Source organism: Lutra lutra, chromosome 10, assembly GCF_902655055.1.
Source record: "Lutra lutra chromosome 10, mLutLut1.2, whole genome shotgun sequence".
NCBI lineage: Eukaryota > Metazoa > Chordata > Mammalia > Carnivora > Mustelidae > Lutra > Lutra lutra.
This window is the reverse complement of record NC_062287.1, coordinates 8,055,668-8,068,271: the sequence shown is the minus strand read 5'-3', so window position 1 is coordinate 8,068,271 and position 12,604 is coordinate 8,055,668. Positions and strand designations below refer to the sequence as shown.

Sequence of the window (12,604 nt, the reverse complement as noted above, 5' to 3'; positions counted from 1 at the left end):
AAGGCAGTTGGAGGAAATTGGAAGGGGAGGTGAACAATGAGAGACTATGGACTCTGAAAAACAATCTGAAGGGTTTGAAGAGGTGGGGGGGTGGGAGGTTGGGGGAACCAGTTGGTGATTATTAGAGAGGGCACAGACTGCATGGAGCACTGGGTGTGGTACAAAAAACAATGAATACTGTTATGCTGAAAATAAATTAAAAAAATGATTAAAAAAAAGATGTATGTACACAAATGATCATGATGTACTGTTTTTAACAGAAAAAACAAACAAACCTCCCAAACAATAACAAGCAACTAGAATCAACCTACAATGCCACATGTGAAACCCAAGGAGAAAAAGGCGTATCTCTCCATACTGACTTAGAATGATGTCTGTTAAACAAACATGGCAAGTTGCAGGTAATATATAGTATAGTCTAGTTGTATAAAAAGAAGATATGTGCATAGAAAATGAAGAAAAGGGTAATCACAATCTGTTGATCATGGTAAGCTCAGTGGTCATTTGAATTGGGAATGGCAGAGGGGGAGGGTAAGAGCCAAGGGGTGGCCTTTACTTTGTATATAACATATATTTTGTTGCTTATATTATTACAATAATCATTTTTTACTTTCATGCTGCCGCAGAAACACATTCTACGAAAGGTTCCCCAACATTTTATTTTTCATTCTGATAACTTCCGTGGAGAGGCAATGAATACTACAACCTCTTGAATAATCACATGTCAGTGTGTTGGGCTGCCACATCCATGTTGTGCGGCCTCGACTGTCCACTTCATCGATGCCGCATGGGTTTAGAGGTGTTACACCTCATTTCTGTGCTACCTGTTGTATGCGTATCTGCGACACATCAACAAATAGGTAGGGAGAATATTTAGCCACAAAAAAAGTAGCTGTCAAGAAGTGGGGTCCAATTACATGGGCTCTAATTGGTGTGCTAGAGTTGGGGGCTCACGAAGTGACCACGCGGTGGCTAAAACTTAATGACCTTGACCGAGGTGACTGGTTCTGAAGCAGCACTACTTGTCCTTGACAGATAGCAGCAACAAGAAAGAGGGCAACTTATGTGCTGTCCTGACCTGGATCCAGAAGGAGAATTCCAGAAACTCTGCTTTCAGTGGTTTTATTCATAATCCATTCAAAAGATGTTTGTGGCCTAGTCACTGTATTTTTGACATGTACTGTGTGAAAAAAAATTCTTTGAGCTTTGATCAATTGATTAATTCCTTCAGTTATTCAGACAGTATTCACAGAGCGCCTACTATGTGCCAAGCACTGGGCATGATTGAAATACCAAATGATTACTCTCTTGTGCTCAGCAAAGCCCACAATAAAACATTAAAGCATTTGAGTGCTGAGGGGTAGAGTCACTGAGGTGTGGAGCACTGACTTCCATAACTATAAAACAACATTACCATCTGTTGTAACAAGAGAAAACTCTTTATTGCTTACTTGAAAATGTTAATAAAGCAACTTTCCTGAAGATGATATGCAGAATCTCCTCATTCAATTTTCAGCTGTCATGTTTCCAAACAAGTAGAAACTAGATGAGTCAATACAGCAAAAAATCTCTTTTGGCCAAAATCTGGAGACAGAAACTGGGAATTGTTTTCATTTCAGATCTCAAGGAAAATAGCAAAGGAGAATAATTAGATAAGCTTATTGGGGGGAAGAATCCACATGATATACAAGGGTCCCTCAGGGAGAAGGCAGGAGACAAGCAGTGGGGGAAACCACATAAAAACTCACCTCTGAGCATTTGAGGAACATGAAATAGGTCAACATAGGGATCTCGTGTGTGGACCTGTGGGAGCGACTTCCGGCTCAGAGCTTATCCCAGCTCCTCCATGGTTCTCTAATGGATCAAAACAGCAAAAACCCAAATTCATCATTTCTTATGTCAGCCTAAGAAGCACCTTCCTCCTCCTCTCTCAGATCTCACCTATTCCCCTGCCCCCTCCACCTCCCTCTGCTAACCAACAGCTTGTTTGCTGCATCTCTGTGTCTTTCTGTCTTGGCTGGTTGTCTGTTTTGTCTTTTAGATTCCACATATAAGAGAAATATGGTATTTGTCTTTCTCCCTCTGGCTATTCCACTTAGCATAACTCCTTCTGGGTTCACCCATGTTGTTGCGAATGGAAAGATTTCATCCTTTTCTTATGGCTGAGTAATATTCCATTGTATATGTATTCCCCACCTCTGATCCAGTCATCTCTTAATGGACACCTGGGCTGCTTCCATAGCTTGGCGGTTGTGAACAGTGCTGCAGTAAGCATAGGGCTGCACGTATTTCTTTGAACTGATGTTTGAAGCGCAGTTTGGCATGGGTTCCGAGTGCTCTAGAGGGAAGAGAAACAAAGACATGGAAATGCAAACTTTCTTCATCCTGCTCCCACCCACCTGAGGTGAGCTCTAGGTTACTACTTAGTCTGCAACAGGCCGTGTGCTAAGCATTTGAGTAAAAATAGCCAACATGTACTGAACTCTTGTGAACTGTTGGGTAATTCTAAGTTTTACATCGACTGAGTCACAGCATAGCGCACCTGTATGGGCGGTATTCTCATTGTTCTGTTTCACAGAGGAGAAGTGTAGGGCAATGAGAGGTGAACTTGCCTCAGAGAACATGGTGAGGGCTTGAGCCTGGGCAGCCTGACTCCCAATTCTGCTCTTGTAGCTGCTATGACAATGTCTCTCCACTTTCTTTCCTTTATCTTGCTTACCCCTTACCCTGAATGTCTGCCCTAGGGATGACTACTCTCCAAGTTTCACTGATGAGGAAGCCAAGCCTTGAAAAGGCTGAGTGAACTTGCCCGAGACCACAAAGTGTTCCAGTAGTAGATCCTGGATTCAAAATCAGATTTACTTATTTCTAACATTCTCTTTTATAGCATTCTGTAATTTCCCTTCGCTTATTTACTTAAAAGACTGTACTAATATCTTCCAGGTGGTGGAGACAACTTGCTCTCGGACAAACAAGTTGAGCGAGGTCTTGGTTTTCCACTGAGCAGCTGAGTGACTTGGTTATTCTCCATGGCATCCCTGTGCCTGCCATCCATTCTTTACCGTCCTCTGCTCTTCCTTGTGCCCAGAGAGGCTGACCACTATGGACCACTGCATCCCACTCACTTGTCTTCTGGCTTCCTCTCGAATTCAGCTAATGGGGTATTTAACCCAATGCTTACTCCTGTCCTTCCCTGCCTCCCAGCTGTGGCCACTGGTCCTGCTGGGTGGCGGCTCTTCTATGGCTCTGCCTCTCCCTGGAGTACGATAACATCACTCCTCCTTGCTACCCACCACCCAGCCCCTTCAAGATTAGAGATGATAACAGCTTTCCACTTCTGTTAGTTTCTGGGGGCTTCGCCATGTCTTATAGATGGGTGTACTGTTTCCTCTCAAGGCTCTGATATAAGACCCTTAAACAAAGCATGCAAATTTCCAGATTATCAGTTTCCCTTAATGTCAAATGGGGATATAATACCAACCAAAATGGTAGTATTATATTTCAATTATCCAGTACAGTATCTGGCCCAAGATAAGTGGGCAATAGATAGAAGCCATTTAAATGGTGGTTTTTATTATGATTATTCTGTGCTCTGAGGCCCTGAAGCACTCATCACCAATGGTATGTGACTAGGCAGGATCATTGTAAACAGCATGAAGTCATGCCTCCTTAACAACCTCAGTGAGAGTACAGACGTGGGTCTCCATGAGCTGGCCAGTTAGCCCTTCACCTTTCACTGAGGCTGAACGTTGGAAATAATAATAGTTTGCTTTTTTGAGATCATACTTTTTTTATTTACCACATACTGGGGAAAGTACTTAAGTTAATTTTGACAGTGACCTTAAGGGGTGTTGCTCAAAGTGGCCTGTCCAAGGTCAACCACAGCAGCAAAGCTGAGATCAAACTCATGCTGAGCTCACATCTCTCAGTCCCCAAAGCCTGGATCTGTAGTCCACACGGGAGCTGGAGGAGGGATGGCTGTCAGCAGCAGCTCTCCTACCTCCTTCCAATAGGACACTCTGCTTTCTTAGTGGTGTGTGTCCAACAATACAATATTCACTTCCCTTCTTTCCCCCAAACCTACTTATTATTCTGTCATATAGAAGACAAACTGGTCCCCCAGGGTGCCTAATGAGTTTGGTAAGCCGGTTAAAGGGGCAATGCTGAGTCTTGAGGTGGGTGTGTTTGATTAAGCTGTGGAGACTTCAAATGAGGTCAGGGGTCTGTGGGATCCATCAAAGGCAGTTTCTTGCCAGGAGCCTCACAGAAGGATGAGAGTAGGAGGGAGTTCAGCAGAGAGGGAGGGCTGGCTGGGGTGCAAAAGGGGACGAGAGGCTGGCAAGGCCAGCACAATAAAAGTGTCAGCAGGGGTGAGGCCTCTGCGTCCCATGTGAGTGATGGAGTTCCTACTAATGAGAAACTTGGAGAGAGAGTGGGCCCCAAGGAGCCTTGGAGGCAGCAAGACAAGCAGTGGGTGCCCATGCCGAGAGCACTGCCAAAGAGTTTGGTTGCAAAGCCCCCAGGACAGGGAGCTCAAATTTGTTTTCTCATTAGCTGAAATATTTGGAATAAATAAACGGATGTCTCCGGAGCCCATTTTATTGCATTTGGAATCATCTTTCATCAGGGTTGTGAGGTGGGAAGATAATAGTTCCTCAAAAGTATAACCATTTTGAAAATACTTGAATAGACTATTTGATCATTTACGGGAAAGAAAAGACGATGTACTTAAAGGCTTTCCCCTTTCCCCCAACCCTCAAACAAAGAAAACACTCCAAGTGTATGTTAACTTTAAAAAAAGAAAAGAAAAGAACCCCTCAGCCTTTCTTGCTGACTAAGAGAGAAGGAGCAGACAGCTGCCTCACTAGGGAGTGCTCAGCAGGAAGCTGGGGCCTTGACATAACCTTAATATATCCAGCGAGGGGATTCTTTCTCCACATAACAGCTTCTAACAATGGGCTTTGATGATCTCTAAACAAACCTCACATTGAGTAAATACCTGCAATATTTCTTTTACCTGTGTAGTCCATGTTAGCTGGGGTCTCCCTGCTTCTTGAGAACCAGACACAATTGGCTCTACTCTTCTGTAGATCTATGAGAGGGTAAGAGCTTCCTAGTCATCTGTGGGTCTTACAAATCATTTAGTAATAACCACCTCTGCTTTACAGAAGGCTAAGATATAAAATCAGGACTCTTCCTTGATTTCCATAAAAGTACTCACTTCACAGAGCATAACGGGTATGTAATCATATCAGCCGGGGATGTTGAGGATCAGAGAAAGAGTTATCTCCAAAACAAATGTAAACAGACTTAAAATTGAATGGTAGGTGTCCTGTACCTGAAGTCCTCTGGGTACCCCACCCTGGGGATTTTCCCTGATCATTTCATATCACAAGGTGCCTCAGCCTTAAATCTGCTTAGTGGCCCCCTTTTTGGCTTCCCACATTTCTCTGTTGTTTCTTACTCTCTTCACACATACTACTATGTCCATCACCACCATCACCACCACCATCATCATCACTATCCCCACCATTATCACTACCACATTACCACCTCCACAACAACCACCACATCACCATCATCACCATTATCATCATCACCATCATCACTGCAGCCATCATCACTACCATATCACTATCATCAACACTATCACCACCACCACCATCACCACCGTCATCATTACTACCATCACCACCATCACCATCACATCACCACCACCATCATCACCATCACTACCATCATCATCATGGCCATCGTCACCACAGTTGTCATCACCACCATATCGCTATCATCACCACCATCACCACCACCACCATCATCACCGTCATCATTACTACCATCACAACCATCACCATCACATCACCACCACCATCATCACCATCACTACCAGCATCATCATGGCCATCGTCACCACAGTTGTCATCACCACCATATCGCTATCATCACCACCATCACCACCTCCACCATCATCACCGTCATCATTACTACCATCACCACCATCACCATCACTACCATCATCATCATGGCCATCGTCACCACAGTTGTCATCACCACCATATCGCTATCATCATCACCGTCATCATTACTACCATCACCACCATCACCATCACATCACCACCACCATCATCACCATCACTACCATCATCATCATTGCCATCATCACCACAGCCGTCATCACCACCATAGCACTACCATCACCACCATCACCACCACCACCATAACCACCACATCATCCCCATCATCACCACCACCACAACCACCACCACGATATCACCATCATCTTCACTACCACCACCACCACCTCATCATCACCATCAACACCACATCACCACCTCCACAACCATGCTGGCACCCTGATCTCAGATTCTACCTTCCAGAACAGTGAGAAAATACATTTCTGTTGTTTAAACCACCCAGTCTATGGTGTTTTATTATAGCAGGCTGAGATAACACAGGTATTTTCCCAAATAAAGTCGATTCCTCCTTTGCCAGCTACCAAAAGTAATTTTAGTATCACTATGGGGACAAGTGATCTTTTTCACCCATCTCCTTCCCAATATACAAGTGTCAACAAAGAAAAAAATCTTCTAATTTCTCCCTTCAAGGTCCTGTGTAGGTAGAAGATGGGTCTGGACTTTGCCCCTAACTGGCTAGTTGGGCCTAGGTGTGTCTGATTTATCATTCTAGGTGTAAGTTTATCTGCTGATTAAGTGCAGTAATTAGAATAGATGATCTATGTTGAAATGCACGATTTGATGATTTACAGAGATGGGAACCTGTAGATAATCCCTAAATAAGAGCAAAACCTTACTGATAAAGGTAGCATGAAGGCTGAGAATGTGAGCTGCTGGCATCTTCTCTTGGAGTTTATGTGTGAGTCTAGAAAGGTGACTCCAGGAAGGAGCTTCACACTCCATCTCACTTGAATTTCACTTGACTTTAAAATCAGGGTTGAATATAAAAGAGGTTGATAATGTGTTTTCCTTTTCATAACCCCTTTTTAGGGCCCATCTGTGTATTTTTGTGAAGCATTGGGATGAAATAGTTGAGATGTCTTTCAAGTTGTTCCATTAATCTGGACTTTCATTTTTTAGGAGAAGGAAATTTTTCTATCCTGCATTATTTAAATTCTTTGTCACTCTCCAAGTATTTATGCAACCCTTAATAATATCTCCTATTACTCTTGGTAACATGATCATTTATCTCAAAAAAATGTGTTCTCTGAATCATCTGAGGATCTTGATAAAAATAAATTCTCAAAATCCCTTTTTAATTACAGAAGATTCAGAAGTCCATTGTATGCTGTGTTAAGCATACTTCCTTCTCGGCATTTGCCCCTTCTCCTTGAATCCAGAGGAATGCAAGAATCCAGATAAAGGCCATTTAGTTTTATCTGGGTCAGGCCTAAAAGATTCCTCATGGGAAGCATGAATTTCCTGCCTTGACAAAGATAAAATCATTACTAATGTCTCTGAATTTGTAAAATAGAAAATGTTTTGGGACAGCAACAATAGGATCAAAAGCCAGCTGGACAATCCCTTTTAGGAAAGAACTGGGATTTTGAGTTAGGAAATGAGAGTTTTGGCCTTGGCTGTCACTTGGACCCTATTTCTTGCTGTTTATGGAGACATTGATAATATTCTCTCCCCATTGGGTTGTCCTGTAGGTTTACTGTGGTAGTATAGGTGGTTGGGGTCTTTGAGAAATTCCAATAAATAGCTCCATCTTCCCTGATTAAACTCTGAACCAATTGAGAAACAACATAAAAAGTTAGTAAGCTTTTACTGAAAAAGCTAGGTTGATAAATATAGCATAGTGGAAGAGCCAATAAGAGTGTGTAACTTCTGACACCCCAGTTTCAACCCTGGAACAACATGGAGCTGGAGAGAGACATTTCCTTCTAACCTTGGTGATTCATATTGAGATACTTTATGTGCTAGATTTCTTTGTCTCAAGCATCCTGTTTAAGAAACCCTCTTGTTTAACTTAAGCAAAATAAATATGTTGGAGGAGAATGAGGACTCTCAGAATGGACAGGAAGAAGGATAAGAGCCAAACCACCCTGGGGGCTTGGGTTGGGTTGAGATTAGGTTAAGGAGGCCACAAGACAGTTTCGTGGCAGGAATGTCATAGTGAAGAACAAGACTTGTTGATGACTGAAGTGACAACCAGGTGTGGTCTCTTTTTTTGCTGCTTAAGATTCAGGGTACAAGACAGGAGTGTTGAAGTGGCTTAGCTTGGTTTGCATGGCTCTGCATGGACAAGGGTGACTGGAACCGTGGGTGGGTCCCATCAGTCTACAGGTATTGTCAAAGACTCAATCCCAATAAAAGAAATTACGCTTCTATTGGGAAGAGAAAATAAATTTTAAAAAATCCAATGCAGTAACTATCATAGAATGAACTTTCTTTGCCTTTGGATCTACTTCAGTATTTGTATACAAAGACTTTAGGGTCTGCCCTGAGCCTAAATTTCTAAACTTCTAGGCTTATTTGTCACTTTTTTTGCTTTCTTCAGATTATTCATTATACACACCATGTCCTTTCATGCTTCTATACTCTAGTTTTCATCTGCCTACTATACCTCTCTTACTCCTCTTCTATTCTTACACCTGGAGCACTCCTACTCTTCCATCATGGCCTAATTGTTATGTTACCTCTTATCTTCCTGATAATGTAAGGCAGAATTAAATCACCCTTTTTTCATTCTCCTGCATATGTACATCTCTATTATTATACTACTCACCACATTGTATCATAATTATTTAGGCATTTGTCAGTATGACGACAAGTCAGACTATGAATGCTTCATACTTCTGCACCTCACACACAGTAATGATTCAGTATGCCTGGTTTCTGTTTTTCCTGAAATATTCACATTAAGACTGTTGATGTGATGAGGGCTAGACAGAGATCAGAGAACTGAGTCTGTCCTGGCCTTCCATATTTATGGTCACATATTCATAATGTCTTTGTTTTCTTATCTGCATAATAAGGAGGTCATATTAAATTGCCATTTATAAAATTAAAGTATCTTAGAAGTTCATTTTTCTCTCTCATGCAAGAAATCCTGAGATAAGCAGCCCAGGTCCACTATGGTGGTACCACAAAGTTAGCAGGGACATAGGTTTATTCTGGTTCATGCTCCATCCTGGTTAGAGTGCTGCCTCACTGCCCAAGATGGTTGCCTGAATCCATCCAAGCTTCATCATAAAGGAATTAGAAGGGAAGAAGGGGCAGAGGAAGGCCCACCCATTTCCGCAGGGAAACTCCAGAAGTTTTACAAAATCCTTCCTATGTCTTAGTGGTCCAAACTTAGTCACATGACCAGACTGGTGCAAAGTATAGTGGATAATATATAGTTTTTTATCCCGCCTCGCCTAAACATAAGGGTTCTCTCAAGGTGAGGGAAAGAAAGGATAAAAAGAGGTAACCAGCAGTCTCTGCCATAGTGGACTGCTTTAGTGAAAGTTATTGGAGAAGGTTTCTCAGAGATTAAAACTAAGTCTAATCTTGAAAGATGAGGAGGATTCAGTTATACAAAAAACTACATAAAGAATATCTTATGAAAAGGTAACAAGAAATGCCCTTTCTTATAATTAGCTTGAGGTCTTGTGACTGAATTGTTGAGGGGCACCTGGGGGGCTCAGTTGGTTAAGTGCCTGCCTTTGGCTCAGGTCATGATCTCAGACTCCTGGGATGGAGACCTGCATCAGGCTCCCTGCTCAGTGGAGAGTCTGCTTCTTCTTCTCCCTCTGCCCTCCTCCACCCCCTGACTTGTTTTCTGTCTCTCTCAAATGAATAAACAAAATCTTTTTTTTTTTTTAAAGGTGGAAGATCTGGGTCCATACCAATTAGTCTCCCCCTTGCCCTCTACTGTAGCCACAAGACTTATCTCTAGAACCCTATGATTCATGGAGATAGTTTGAAAAAATTACTGGACTAAATGATGCTGAGGATCTTTCCAGGTCTAACATTCTGCAATTTTACTGATTTATTACTTATAAAGATATATAGCTTGGCTTATTTTCCCATTTGGATCTTTTTGTAAATTAAATGTTAATTTGAGAAACCAGATTAAAAAATAATTACTGAATAAAATTTTCAGAGACTATTGAGAAGACTGCCAAAATATAAGATGCATGATAAGAACATATTTTTAAAAATATATGGGATTTTTTTATGATTAAATAACTAACACATGTTCCCTATGTGAAATCTAAAAAAAAAAATTATGAAGAGAGAGAGATTATAAAAGTCACTTATAGTCCTACAACTTGGAAATAACAGAAATTCATTTAAATTTCAGTTTCATCGAGGTGAAGCTTAGAGTTGCCTGGGGTGGGGGGGTGTGGGGACAATAGAGTGGGATTTGCAATCAGAAAGAAAAACCTACAGGGTGTGGATGTCCGCTTGTATCTCTAGGGACTCTGGGCTTAAAGGTATACATTTACAAGGTCAGAAAGGCACACATTTATATCTGACAACACATTTCAAAAAATTTGGAAGCAGGAATTTGGAAGAATGAGAAATAGTTGACTTAACTGACTTGGAAAATCTGAAATATGAGCCTGTGGTGTGGAAAGTCAATAAAAAGCCAACTGACTCATCCTGCAGAATTTGACAGAGGCTCATGTGGATTTGGGACAGCAGGGATTTGGAAAAGTAGGAGGTGAAGGGCGGGTCTAAAAACAGGTGGATTGCTGAAAATCCTCATTTATATTAGCAGTTAGACCCTCCCACGCCCTCTTCAGGGCAACTCTTCCCTTCCCTGACTCTGGCCAATGGTCTGAGGTTTACTGTCTAGAGAGGATGAATCACACAGGTTCTCAAGTTGGAGAGCTTATAAACAACTGAGGGTATGACAGCGACACTTTCTGAAAACAGAGGATGTTAGGTGAAGAGCTGCATGCTGGAAGTGACACCTCCCACTTCTGGCCCCACTCGGCCTCCTGAGTACCAATGCCGAAGCTTGCAACCATCTCCCCAAACCTAAACTAAATACAGACTGGAAGATCTGTATTTGGGAAATGTGATGTGTCCAAGAGTGAAGTGTTACAGTGACTACTTTTTGTGAGCCTTTAAAAAGACAACAAGACCGTGTCCCTAGACCCTCTTGCATCAAAGCCCAGATCACCAGATATTTTAATAACAAACTGAACAAACAGGAAAAAAAAAGTGATTGAACCTTTTTAATATTCTCAGAAAAATGAGAGAAGAAAATGTGCCCATGAAAAATAATAGATTGCTTTAAAAGGAAAGATCTTGGGTATTAAAATGTGATAGCAGAAATTAAAAATCCAGTGAAATGCTTGGAAAACAAAGTTGAGAAACTATTTCAAAACAAGTCTCCCAAACGTAGTGAAAAAAGGCAAGAAAATTAAAGAATCAGTTGAGGAGTTCCAAAAGACTGAAGTGATACAGGTTTCACAAAGAGAGACCAAGGGAAAAAAAGAATGATTAAAGACCTACTCTGAAAATATTGCCCAGACCATAGGAGTTAAGTTCCAAAGAATAGGCAGCATGATTGGACAGCAAACTGAGTGACAAAAAAACAAAAACAGAAAGCAAAACAAGGCAGATTATCATAAAAATGTTAGGAAGCTAGTGACAGAGAAAAATTGTCAAAGCCTCCAGACGGGGAGATAGGTGCCATAGAAATGGTTGGGAATCAGAATAGGATCAGACTCCTGCAGACAGTATGGGAAGCTAGAGACAATGGAGTTACAAAATAGAGCTCTAGATACAGTCGAACTGATAACTGAGCACAAAGGTTGAAGAAAGACATTTTGGGACCTGAAAGTTCTTAATGTGTTTCTGTCCCAAGTATCTTTTTTGGGGGATGCTCTTGAAAGATGTGCTTCCCTAAGGACTGGCCATCAGCCAAGAGAGTAGGCCAGGTGTCCTGGAAACAGGGTTGAGGACACAGGAATGAGGTGAAGGCCACTCCCAGGCATGACCCAGGACAAAAGTCAGGACAAGTGATGAGTGGCAGCTCTCTGGAGCAAGAGGTCCAGTTCAGAGCAGCAGGGGAGAGAGCTCCATCCAGCAGGGATGTCTGCAAGGGAGACTCCACGGCTGACGAGTTTCCTGCCATGCCCAAATCCTGCTCTGTCAAAGAGTTGGGCAATGAGTTTGTGAAGTTGCACTTTGAACGAAAGAGTTGGATTAAACTGAGGAAATGGTTAATTCCAGGGCGCAAATTATTACGGAGGAAAGGAAATGAAACTACAGTCCAGTACCTGGAGCTACTCTGCCTTGTTTTTACATTGTCATAAAATGTAGACAATAAACATTGGCTCAACTGGAAAGGGTGATGGAGCTCTTTTGGAAGACTAGGAAAAGATGAAAGTACATGTTTGTGTGTGAGGGGACGAGGTGTGTGGCTGGCATGTGGAATCTCATGCCCCATCACTAGTGATCAGTCGACAGGATGCACAACAAAAGAGCGAACTGCACCAGCCAGTTAGAAATGTGGAAGCAACCACCAGAACAAATAGCCAAAAACATAGAAAGTGTTTGTTTTTGGGCAATTGGAATTGGGAAAGAAGATGGACAGAGCAGGTATCTGATTTTTTGTACATTATTTTGATTAATAAGAATGA

At 42.0% G+C, this 12,604-nt stretch overlaps 1 long non-coding RNA gene across 1 annotated transcript in view; it reads right to left on the bottom strand.

The window, feature by feature from the left end:
• Nucleotides 1–1,759: 1,759 nt before the first annotated feature.
• Nucleotides 1,760–12,604, bottom strand: part of LOC125080144 (uncharacterized) — a 120,529-nt gene continuing 109,684 nt past the window's right edge. The window contains exons 2-3 of the long non-coding RNA XR_007121221.1: nt 2,197–2,338; nt 1,760–1,854 (exon numbers count right to left, since the gene is read on the bottom strand). This is a non-coding gene — a long non-coding RNA (uncharacterized LOC125080144). The remainder of the gene's footprint in view (nt 1,855–2,196; nt 2,339–12,604) is intronic.